Here is a 13,407-nt window from a genome sequence, read left to right as displayed (position 1 = left end):
CTACTCTCCTGCTCACGCCAAGAGAGGGCTCAGCGTCCTGTTGCCACGCCCTCGGCGCGACCCAAGGACACGGGACGCGCGTGACTCATACGCACGTGCGTGCTGAGTCACAGCGCAATAACAGCACGGTGGTCCACATCGGGGACCTGTTATGCGCGCCGCCAGACGCTCGGCGTAGGTTATGCTCTGCAGGGGCGCAGCTAAGGGAGGCAGGATCCGCCCCGCCCCCCCCCCCCCCACCATTTAGAAAATTTTGGCTAAGTTGCTGATGTTTTGCACTCATTGGCAACCAGAACTTGATATTTGTGTGGCGGTAACTGTAGGTGGCGTATCCATCGTGCGGTAAAAGCGGATTCGCATTAGTGTTACAGCAGGGAGAAGGCACCTTAGTGTTACAGCAGGTAGAAGGCACATAAGTGTTGCAGCAGGTAGAAGGCACATTTTTTCAGCACCCACATCTGCATGATCCTACAAATCGTAAACACGTGTATGCGCATGCTGACCTACATCAAACGAGTACCACGTGAGGCCGATGCATTATTCACCAATAAAGCGTCCAACCCAAAATTATGCATGGAGGAACGAATCCCATCCAGCTTTTCTCTCCCCGTCCCTGGAACCAACAAGTATGAGTCAGCGCAGCTCAAAATGTAAAATTTCGGCAGTACAGTCGTTGCAACATCGCGTCATGTAACCAGTTCCTTCTGGGATACTGAAGGTCGCTAACTGGGCGTAAAAGCTTTAAACTCATATTCGCAATTGCCGTTAGCAACTTTTCCTCGACGAACTTTCCTTTTGTTACAAAATAGTCAGGCTGATGACTGATAATGCACGGACTACTGCAACGGTGAACGAGTGGACCAAGGATGAGAAACGGACTTATGCCTTTTCCAATTAAGTTAGAGTGCTGTTTCGTCGCTGCAACGTAATGTGACGATGCGGGTCAGTGAATGTTGCTGATTTTGTTACGACGTGCTCTCGGTATTCGGACGGGAGCCATCAAAACATTCTCATGTAGGATATGGGTCATTCGTGGGAGCGAGATGTTCTGTATCATTCAACCGCGCTGCCTCTCGTGTACGCGGCCTGTTATGTGCAGTATCACCTAGCCTTACGCTACTTCGCCATTTGTCGGACGTAAGTGGTGTATCTACTGCTTGGTAGCATAATCGCCAACATCGTCTAGCCGAGGGATTTCACCTCATGGTTTTGATATTTTTTGCCCCATTTCGTGCGGCGTTCTCAAGGTGCGCAACATTACCTGAAGGGCGTCAGAGAGGGGCCCACTAATCGCAAGACGATGCATTTTCTCATCGCGCATTTCAACAATCCGTTATCATTGTACTTTTGTTCCCACGTTAAGTGATGCTCGACCTACATAAGCAAGGTTTCGAATTAGCCTTTAAACGTAGTATGACATTGTCCGGGCTCAGATCGGGCTTCAAGGGACCTTAACACTGTTTGTTCAATTACAGAATAGGTTGCTGCGTATTTGCTTGCCTAAAAGTTCGTAGCTGGCGGCGCTCCTTTTGCCAGCAGCTTACTTACCACGCTATGATTGTTCTGCAAGGGCATGTAAATATGAGCCTTAAGGAACGCGAGTTCGCGATATGTTACATATATGGCAGTGTTTTGGCCTATAACGTAAGTACCGGACACAACGCGTAGATGGACGGCATTTCAGCTGTTCGGGATGTTGGGGTCGAAAAGCGTCTGTGAATGGCCTTTCTCCTTGTATCACAAAGAAAAGTCGAGAGCTGTTCAACGCGCGTAATGCCTTTAAGCATTTTTTTTTTCAAATCTGCAGGATTGGAAACTTTTGACGGCCCTTAGGGAGATGGCAAGTTGGAATCGTCTGTGGTCCTCGGGGGGAGGGGGACTTCGGTGACAACAGCGCATCTCGGGGGGAGGGGGACTTCGATGACGGCAGCACATCTCAGGAGTCTGTGGTCCTCGGGGGGGGGGGGAGGGGGACTTCAGTGACGACGGCACATCTCAGGAGTCTGTGGTCCTCGGGGGGAGGGGGACTTCGGTGACGACAGCACATCTCAGGAGTCTGTGGTCCTCGGGGGGAGGGGGACTTCGGTGACGACAGCACATCTCGGGGGGGGGACTTCGGTGACGACAGCACATCTCGGGGGGGGGGGACTTCGGTGACGACAGCACATCTCGGGGGGGGGGACTTCGGTGACGACAGCACATCTCGGGGGGGGGGACTTCGGTGACGACAGCACATCTCGGGGGGGGGACTTCGGTGACGACAGCACATCTCGGGGGGGGACTTCGGTGACGACAGCACATCTCGGGGGGAGGGGGACTTCGGTGACGACAGCGCATCTCGGGGGGGGGGGGCTTCGGTGACGACAGCACATCTCGGGGGGAGGGGAACTTCGGTGACGACAGCGCATCTCGGGAGTCTATGGTCCTCGGGGGGAGGGGGACTTCGGTGACGACAGCACATCTCGGGACGTATTGCAATATCTCCTCCGCTCGCTGACGATCAATGACCACGCTGGGATTTCAGTGTAGACGCTTAATTTCTCGGCACTCTTGTCATGCGTCATCTTTTATTGCGTTCTGTCCATATTCATCCCTCTGTGTTGGTGCCAGCATCTGTGCATGAACCATGCCCATTGCCTACAATATGAATTCTGTCAACAAAAATTAGTGCAAAGCTTAGAGTTCAGCCGATCGCATTTCCAAGTGCTGTGACGCTAGGATATCATGCTGGTGAATTCCGAAGTAATATGTATCACAGACAACCTGATTTCCTACAGTTCATCTGGTATGACAAGACCCCAGGCCCGAACCGTTGCATTGTATGCATCACCTGTGTGACGAATGGACCATCAACCCACAACAATCATCCTCAACCCCCTCAGACCTTGGTTCCCGTCGCACGCAGGGTGGATCCAGTCGTTCAGGTTTAATGGGGGGGGGGGGGGGCACAGAATTAGACCGGCTCCCAAAATGGGTCGCTCAAAGCAACAGTTAGTAGACCCAATCTAGCTAACAACAAACTTGAGCTCCATCATCGTGCACCACCCATCAACCAGTGGGCACCGTTGACGAGTGATCAGCAAAGTGGAGTTAGCGGCTTAAGATTAAAGCGTGGTCGGACATAAATTCAACAAATTTGATGCAAACAATTCGCTAGAGCCTGGGGACATTACTCTGTTCACATGCCATCTCAGGGAGAACAACGGCCCTTTCGCCCTCCCCCTCCCCCACCACACACATCCTGGGTCCGCCCTTGGTCGCACGTGCGCGCCGACACCGAAATGTCGCCTCTGGGAGACCGCGAGGATTGGACGCTGTCTATGCGTGGGACGAATAGCCCCAATAAAACCATTTACGAGCTGGGACATAAACGCTGCAACGGACGGCACTCGCCGGAGCTCCATCAAGCTCCGATCACTTCAAGAAAGCGCTCTGCCGAACAGCCTCGCTGGCAAAAGTAGCCATAACATGCGATCGATGCAAGGTAATTGCCGAAGCAAACCGACACGTGACCTGCTATGCCACAGTCAAGCATTCCGGCTACCATGCTGCACACTCGCGCTCAACACTGTCGATTCCATGATAAAGGCCGCGAGTATGTACATTCCGATCGGTGCCGCACGGCCACTTCTTATCACGTAAAGGTTTCCACGCAGTGCTCCATTGACGGCACATAAATGCAGCAAAGCTGTGCAGATCTGCGATGTGGGTGATGCCGTTCTTGTCAGGTATGTCACGAAGTGGGTCACAGTTTACTTCAGGATTCCAGCACTTTTCGGTAAAAATTAGCCGTTTTCATTGATGCAAGATTCTTTTGATGGATTTTGATTGTTTTGTCTCGAAAGACCACAGTGATGACCGGGTATTTCGTCCTAATAACTTGAGGAACAGACCGCTTGTTCCATTATGGGTCAAATAGCCTGCACGGTACCCTTGCATAGCTTTCCTGACCCGATCTTTGCCGGGTCAGCTCACGGCAAACTGCATTCGAGCCAAAATTGCATTGCAAACGACGGCATTGGTCACTTCCCGGTCGTTTACCGGCCTCGATATGGGTTGGGTACTGCTGAGCATCTGCAAGTGGTACATCCGCTTAAATCGCGTGGTTGGTTTTACGCCGTTGTTTTAGTGGCGACATCTGGCATCAGTTACTGACAACGGCACGAGTGATTAGCTGCACATCAACCTACACTTTTAGGACTATGACTGCCCTCACTCTCCCCGCCAGGCGGTGTGGTCCTCGCGTCCCTGTCAACGTGGTCCGAAATTTGGGACCGATTATGGGCCATGCCGTACAGCTTTTTCGTTAAAATATGAGTATGCGTTTCCCGCATAATTCAGACGGTGCACGCTGTGCTTTGATGGCATACCTTTGAAGAAATTGAGTTTAGTAACCATTGTCAACGTGGGTGCAAGCCCGCGGCAATGTTCGTGATTATATTAATTTTTTCTGGCAAGCGGGATCGTCGGGAGCGGTCGAGTCGTTCGAGATGCAACTTGTCGCGTAGTATAAATGTTTCTAGCTCTATTTCTATCGCACTCGGCCTGTAGCCCAGTTCCTGCTTAACGGGACGCCACGGTCGGTCTTGCTCTCACTTATGGTGCCGCTAGAAACTCAAACACGTCTTAGTTCTACCGACCTTTGTCGGCATCGCCTCTCAGTTGCGGTGCTGCATACGAACATCGCATGTCATCCAGCCAATATGAGCTGCGGAGCGCACGGCTGCTGAGAAACACATGGCGCACGGCGCTGGGTGGAGAGTGCGCGCTGCGTCTGTCACTGCACCCGTGCTGTCGGCGGCGGGCGGCCGTTCAGCTGTCGCTGAGGGAGGCGCTAGTCTGGTCGTGTACGAGTTTCCGAGGGCGCTGACCGCAGTTGTCAAACAGAAGGATACCGACGAGGAGACTTGTAAAATTGAAAAGGACTGTGTTGGCACAGTGAATTACATACATCCCGTGCAATGTACAGAACGGGGCACAAGGCGTTTCATGTTATACAGGGACGTAGCTCCACAAAATTAGCTGGGGGGTGTCGGGGGGGGGGGGGGGGGCGAGGTGGAGCTGGGCGGTGGAGAATTGCCCAACCTACCTTAGCTTCGCCAGCAAACGGACTGCTCTTCAGCTTTAACCAACCTTTTTTTTCTAAAAACGACACCCCTGATGCGTAAAGCCGCATGAGAAGCTCAGCCTTCGTTCTGCTCTGCCTGCTTCTGCTGCGGGTTACCAATGGCTGGCAATGGTTGATATTTTACTTAAGTTCATGAATGCGATCCACGAACTATGATGAATCATGCAATGTGTCACGGTCTGCAACCATATAATGGCAAACACAATGTGGAAATAAAAGCAATCCGGTACCGCCCCCTCCCCCGGTCATAACGCGCTTAAAGCGTAAACATGGTGCAATATATATATATATATATATATATATATATATATATATATATGTACATGCATATTTTTGTGTTAGTGTGTTCAAACTGTATTGCCTTCTATCACACCTCAGTGTGCGCGCATGCTCTATTCCTGGATTGATCGGCGTGATTCATAGCGTCTTGCAGAAACGGATGAGCAAAGCTGTATAAACGCAAAACTGAGCGATGCACTCCATTGGATGGAGAACAAACGGATTTGCTCCATCAGTTTTGGCCAAGATTTATGGAAACTTGGAGATACGTTTGTACTCATCTTAACAAGCCAGACCATTTCATATCTTGCGATAAACCCTGTCGATGCATGCATGACTTCCTGCACGTCCAACTCTACATGCAATTTACAGCAACAAGTGTCAGCCTAAAACCGCCTGAAACACAAAAGTTGAAATGGCATAGATTGCTGTATTTCGTCGATTTCTGTTATTCAATTACTCCTTGCTTGCGTTTTGATCGATGGGTTGGATAGCCATATGTAGCGGCTGCAACGATGACACCGGTGTTTCATTTTGAGCTACCTCGTAGAGACTAGGAACACCGGCGTATACCAGCAACTAGCGAGAGCTCTTTGAAGTAGCTTACCAATGTGTTGTTTGTATACCAATGTATGTTTCATGGTCCCCCTAAAAGCAGTTGCCGAACGCTACGCCTCCAAAAATCGTCCGGGAGCATGCCACTACGCCTTTCGAGTCTCCGCGTTTGCTGCAAGAGAGGACATTTGTCACATATGGCACGGTGCCAACTGTCATTTACTGAGATGAAAGACATCACCGCTGCACAAGCCCTCGAGTCAAGCGAAATATTTGGCTGGTCCGGTCCCGAAGGTCACGGTAACGCCCTAATCCATAGAGCTGACTGAGTGGGCTCACTTACACCGGGCTTCGGAAGCCATACATGATACACTTCGACTTGCCGAAAGCATGCCGATGCTTTTTGTCTTGCTGCGAATGCAGAACATTCAGCCCACGATAGTTCGAATGGAGAGCGAGTACGGTCTTAACAGTGAAGGTGCAGGGAAGATTTATCAAGTACCAGGAAGGGGAAACCATATTGCTCCCCTTCTCTCTCGCTCCCACGCTTCTGTCAGCAATGGTCGGCTTGATGTCAGCCCAGCGTTCTGTGAGTTACGATCTGGCATGTGACCCGCGGCGGAATCAATCGATCCCGTTTTGGCGACTTGTACACACGGCACGAATGGTTGAACCAACGGAAGCAGTGGCAAGCGGCCACACACAAAGCAGAGTGTCGAACTGACCTGCTCAACAGCGGAGCTCCTTCGCGCGCTCCCGCCGACGCTGGTGCCTGAACACGCTGCGGTGACCGAGCATGCGGCGTCCCTCTTAGACTGTACCGGTCGGCCCGAGCGGCCACCCTGCGCCGACGGACCGGCCGCCGTCCACGACCCCGCCGCCCACAACCGACGGACGGCGGCACTGCGCCCCCTCTTCGCTTCGCTGCTCGCGCACTCCGCTCGCTGCCCCCACACTCCCTCCGCGACCGAACTCTGCAATCGCTCTCTGACCGAACTCGTCGCTCCGCACGCGTCCGCGCTGCTCGTCGCCGGCGTCTGCGGACCAGCTGCCCCGGCTGGCGGCGGCCGCTCGGTGCCGCTGGCGCCGGTCGGACTGCTCCGTATGGCCGACAGCGGGTCAGCTGGCGCGCAGATCGATACGGGCGGCGGCAGCGAGGCGGGCCGTCGCCACACCCCCGACTGGCACCGGCCGAACCGGCCAGCGGCCGCAGGTCAGACGGCCGGTCAGGATCACGGCGCAACGGGGGGGGGGGGGGGGGGGCAGGGGGGCAAGACGGAGCTTGGTAGTGTACCTCAGTGTGGTTCACAGCATGCCTCCAACCGGTGACCAAGCTTCCGAGCTGGATAGTGCGACGTCGGATGGTGAAAATGGAGAGCGGAGAGGGCAAGGAAGAATTTGGCCGTTGGAGTTGTCGTAATTGTGTCGGGTTCGGTGTCCTGGGCGTGTCAACACATGGAGTGTTATGCAATCAATACATCGGCAGAGAGGAAAGGGAGTATAATGAAGGAGAGGACGATGCGAATCTTCTTGGTCAGAATGTACTGTTCCATTTGTCTTTGCTATGCCCATTGTTTAGCCAGAACCAGCCAACCAAGCTGCAGCTCATCTCCGCTGTTCTTATCAGAATCAGCTCAATGCGTCGGGGGTCGGACCTTAAGTTGGAAACACGCTGAGTACTTCCAATTTGGTTTGATATCCACGTTCGAGATAGCGGTTGTATGCTGCCGTGACAAAGCGAGGCATCCCATATTTCTTTTACGCTTTCTTCGCAAGCCTGTACAGTTCACATTGGACCATTTTGGTAAGGTGCACGAGCACGTTGTTGTAACGCTAGCTCAGCTCATCAGTTGATCACCGGATACATTAGTATACGAACATCACGTGCCCGACGTCATGCTCTCAGTGGCAGATGTGTGGGTGTCAGCCACAAGGTGATGCCGTGTGAGCCGAGCGTGACCCCCAATGTCCCGTGCGTGAGGGGAAGGTCTAAGCTGGGAAGCGCGCCGGGTCGTCCATCGGCGCTGCCACCGGCTGCTGCAGCGTGACCCACCACCGAGGCTCCGAGCGGCGGCTCGCCGCTCAGGTGTTGGGCTCGGTGCGGCCCAGCCTCTCTGCTGTGTTGCTGCTGCATTTTCCAATCTAGTTTCGCCCCAGAGTAGCGAAAGATACACATAAGCTCAGCACCACATAGTTAAAATGGAGTGATATAATCAGACAGAATTAGCTGGTCGAAGACGCAGACAACATGGTTGGTGAAGACCACTGGTACGTAAATTTTCATGCATTTTATGCATTGGAGTGAGATCGCCGCTGCCTACGCAGCCGTAGCCCGATGCCTTATTACATAGATGTATCATTAGCTATGGGTTTACTTGTCGGAAGGCCCATCTTGTCTTAGTTTGCAGAATATCACATATGTGTGTCAATATATGTGACGCATACAAAGACAGACAAATAAATCGCATAGGCTATGAGTTTGTTCATGGTGTGTGTTGTTTTCGCCTTGACCCAAAAAAATGAGCATAGGTAAACAAACAGCCGGGATCATGGAATTCAAGTTATTGAGCGTGAAGCAAGATTAGGAGGAAAGCAAGGATAGTATTTGCGCCTCTGGATGTGCGTTAGTTTCTTGTTTTTGCAAACCCTGGCAATTGCTTTCAGGCTCTGCCAATACTGCGGTGAGAAAACGTCCCGCGCTGGAGTCCCGTTGCAGCGTTGTCACCACACAAATGAGTCAATTGGGTCTGTTTACATCGGGCCGGCAGACACAGGCTTGCATTCAGCCCGGCACGCCAGGCTAGCCGGGTCATGACCCAGCTGGGCTGGCGTGTGAGAGCGCGGCTGTTTGGGACTCGGCTTCTGACTGGCACACTCGCTCGCGCGCACGCAACTGGCATGACTACCTCACACAGCACTCCATGTTGCGGTAGGCGTGAAAATGCCAGCGTTTCCGGCAGCGGCAGCGGAGAAAAACTTTGTACAAGCTCGTAAGAGGGCTTCATGATGGATTGAATAGTGGGATGAAGTTTGCGTTTGAATTTGTGTCCTTAAGTTCATCAGGATAAAGTACATGGTGCATCAAGTTCGTAACGTAGAAATCCCGGCCTAAAGTTCGCAAAGATAAACGTTCGTTGATAAAACACTGGTGACGAAGCTGTTCGTGAGCGCAAGTCACAAAAACTGTAATACATAATCATTTTTTGTTGATGTTTGAACGCAAATGATCATCAGGGATAAAGTTCGTTAGGCAAAAGTACCTATGTAATTGCTCGTATCCAGATGCTTAGGGTGAATTCGAATGCAGATCTCCATCTTTGGTGCCGGACGTCGGCTAAATTGACGCTATGGAGTCAATCGCATCCCGTCAACTGATTAAGACCTCTCGACAAATGGAAGCCTCGTAAGTGGTCGAAACACCGCCAGAATACGCAGCCAGAATGTTTGTTGACATGGGCGTTTCCCTGTAGCCTGTAAGGTCACAGGGTCGTTCGGCCCCGTGGCTGGGATATGTCCCACGTCAAGACAGGAGAGGACTTAACATTCGAGCGCATTTGTTTAGGACCTTGCTGAAGACTGGCCACACTCCTCTTTGCTGTTGTTTAAGCTTTTGTTCGCTACCCAGCGTGATGGAGCACATGCTGTTCCGTGGCACGAGATACCTGCCTCGTTTACGACCCAGCGAGCCCTTCCGTTGTATGTGTGGAGTACAGAAGCACTCATTGTATACTCACACGGGCTGCGGTTGTCATACAGCGAGAGGTACAAGAACGTGTGCTAAACGTTACATGCTACGATCGCTGTTTATTGATTTCGCCGTATTTTGATTTAATTGCTGTTTACCAAATTATGTATCGAAAGGTGAGTGGTGGACATGCGTCAGAAATCCTCAAAGTCAGGTACACAAATATTTGTTGCTGTCCTCGTTGCGAATGTGCTGACCAAATCAAATCAGCAATGAATATATCCACCCTGCAATACTCGGCCCGTTGCGAAATGCGGGTGTAATCGATGGTAGGTTTCGACATTATCTCACATGCCATCTATGGAGGGATGCTGCAGTAGCGGGTCATTTTCAGTCGAGACAATTTATCCATATAGTTGTGTAGGCGGCAGCATGGTCCTGAAATTTCATAGCCGAAACTAGCACAAGAACTTCCTGTAAGATACATTCAGAAAGGAAAGGTTGATAATTTCCTTCTGAACATTTTTTTCACCCTAGGCTCAATCACGTACCATGAACTGCACGAAGTTCGGCCATTATACGTCGTACAATGCCGCTGCTGATATCTGAAGAGAAGACAAACTTTAAGAGCGTTTTCAAGTGTAGGTGTTTCACGTGTCAACAGGAAAATTATTGTTTTACGGAAAAAGGCGTAATGAACATGGTGAAGGCAGCAGTGTAAAATGGAGATGGGGACGGGGCTGGGGACGGGGGCGCGCAAAGGGACGGCGAGGATATCGGGGCAAGGACAAAGACGGGAGCGGGACAAAGAAAGGAGGAAGTTTCCCTGTGAAGCGAACGAGTGTCATAGTTGGCTAGATTGGAAACATCGGATCTGACTGTTACAAGCCCCCAAACATCCCCAAAATCGCACCTGGAGAATGATAGCTCATGTGCCAGCACGTCTATTGCTTTGAAAGAAAGCTGAGCATTCCGCATGAACATACATCAAAGAATAGATGCAAATTCCCAAGCATAATGATGGACAAGCGGGAAAAAATAAGAGGGAAGACCTTGAGACCACAGCAGAGCTCGGAGGTGCTACGCATTGCTGCGGCGGGTGGTCGTGGAAGCCGGCCGAAGACGGATATTGGGAAGTGACAGGAGGCCGGTGAGAAGACATGGGTGGGGAAGTGTATGACACAGAACAGGGCGCGGAACGGGTGAACGGATGCGTGCGACGACAGAGATAAAGACTGAGGACTAAAACGGAAACGGATTTTATACCATATACTGTACCACTATACATTATACCATATGCATATATATATATATATATATATATATATATATATATATATATATATATATGCATTCATATGAAGATTGATCATATAAAAGAAGATCATATCATTAAGATTGACTCGGTGTGCTGCTTAAACGGCTCGCCCCCTGCCTCGCCCTCCAGCACGGAGCGTGCCAGGTGGCGTCCCCAATAGTCCGTGCACGCGCCTTATTGTGTCGTGTGGCCGGGCGGGGGCGTGCCCCACACCTGTGTGGGGTCGGGCCGCTCGCTCTCTGAGTGCTCGGGCCGCACTCAGCTGCTGCCGGGATGACAGCACGGACCGGGCCGTCATAACGCAGGGGGCAAGGGTCTAGATGCAGTGCTGGGGCACCGCATGTCTGACACGCGATGCACATGTTTTATGCGACGAGCACGTGCTTGTGCGCGCAGACATGTGTGTGCTACGAATTTCGGGGTCCGAAGTCACACAGTTTCCCCACTGTGTGATCCAGATGTCTGTGCATTCTGAAACCCTCGTCACCGCCATTAACCATGCGAAACGTAATAGTGGATGGTGTGCAAAACTTTGAAACCCCGGCACCTTCGTGCATTGGGGTATGCAGGGTATATCCGCATGAATTTGCACGTGCACACGCGTATGTTCGGCTGACGTCAATTGGTGGGCGAGCCAGGAGCTGCTTCAGCCGACGCGGCTCCCGTCGGTTCCGCGCCGCCGCCTGAGGGAAATACACAGCAGCAGTCGGAACACGACCTGGCGCCGACCACTGACGGAGGCACTCAGGCTCAGCCGTCGTCTGGGGCGTCACGGACCTCCTCCACGCGCCGCCCCACGAGGAGACAACCTTCGTGGCGAGGGTTGTTCTAAGAGGCGGGCAAGACACAGATCGAGAAGGTGGGATACGTCGTTGGAGGTCCAGTGAATCAGGGATGGTTTTTGTTTGTGACTTACAGATACTTCAGTCGTAACTGGCTCACAACGTTGGGGCTTTGTTACGGATAATCAGCAATTGTATTGTAATTATGAGCGATCCTATAACGAATAATCCTTATTTTGTGGTTGTCTTCTTATCAGATCTTGCTGATGAGATAAGGGTTATCTAATGCGCAACATCATCTTGCGTCTTAAGATCCCTATTCTATTGTCACCAACTGGGCGGGCTTCTTTGCCTTCGAAGCGTGTTGGCAGCGAAGCTTTTTGCGAAAGCTCAAGAGAGGAAACGCAACTTCCGGCGAGGACGCTGTGCAAGTCACCCGGCCTGATCAAACGCATCAGGGCAGCGAATCCGCCGCGAGAGCAGCGTCGACTTGCCTTAAAATTTTGAAGGTGAATTTGTTGATAGATAAGACAGCAGTATTGGCCTCATTCCGCCGAGAAAAATCAGAAGAATGGAGATATAGTTGGGTTATTTCGATAAAAGCATGTTTCCGAAATATCAACCCAGCTAGATCTTCATTCTCCTGGTTCTTCTCAGAGGGATAAGGCTAATGCTACTCTCATATCTATGTGAATAATGTTCCTCGCCAATGCACTGAACAACCCACGTAATTGTGAATTTGGTTATTGCTGAGGGACAATTATTATTAAAATGAGCCTGCGAAGTGAGAGCACGGAGAGTAGTAGACGCGAATAGCTCGGACCGCGCTCGTCACTAGATTAGCCCTGTTGCTTTGGCTATTTCTTGTGAGGTTTGCTAATGTGGGATTACAAATTGGGTTCAGTCATTTTGCGCATGCATTCGCCCAGCTTTTTAACATCTGGGAAATGCATGTGGCATATGGCGAGCTAAAGCTTCCAAATTATTTTTGCCCATTTAGTTCCACTTCAAATGAAGGTGAGGATTAAGGTTTAAAGAGAGTCTTCCACATGTGTTTGGCGTTTTGAGCTGAAATGGTCATCTTAAAGATCATTCGGCGCAGTGCACACCCTTGAGGGTTTATACCTTCTTAATGTATAAACCCTCAAGATGCTGAGCTGAACGCCCGCAAATCTGCGCAACTTTTTCGGGGACGTTATTTCAAGGTCACTAAGGCACCTATCACACCATAATAGCGCCATTCAAATCCTGTCATTCCATTGGTCATTCGGCGATCAAGGCCAATAAAAATATGATGATCGAGTCGTTCCCACCTGGCGCTCGTGGGAACCATCTACAGATACAACGGCCGTCAACAGGCTCTCAATCAATGTTGCACAGGGTACGAGGACGTAATCAATGACGTGCTGAGAAGCACATCTACTACACAGAGAATCTGTGTTGTATAGAGCAGCCTTTTCCGCTCAAAAGTATACCAATAGCCATAAGTGAGCTCATTTCAACATATTTGATGCCTGCTCCAATATCTTCAAATGCACACCGTCGCCACCTACGCCCGTACTGCCCTGCGCAAACATATTTAATGACTAATTTTCAAGCATAAGTTATGAATCCCTTTCGAACATTGGCGGATACTTCCCTGTATAGCAAAGCTACAACC

The sequence above is a fragment of the Pollicipes pollicipes genome, unplaced genomic scaffold (assembly GCF_011947565.3).
Source record: "Pollicipes pollicipes isolate AB1234 unplaced genomic scaffold, Ppol_2.1 Scaffold_4881;HRSCAF=5763_pilon_pilon_pilon, whole genome shotgun sequence".
Taxonomy (NCBI): domain Eukaryota; kingdom Metazoa; phylum Arthropoda; class Thecostraca; order Pollicipedomorpha; family Pollicipedidae; genus Pollicipes; species Pollicipes pollicipes.
The sequence above is the reverse complement of the archived record's forward strand: the minus strand, read 5'-3'. Positions refer to the sequence as shown.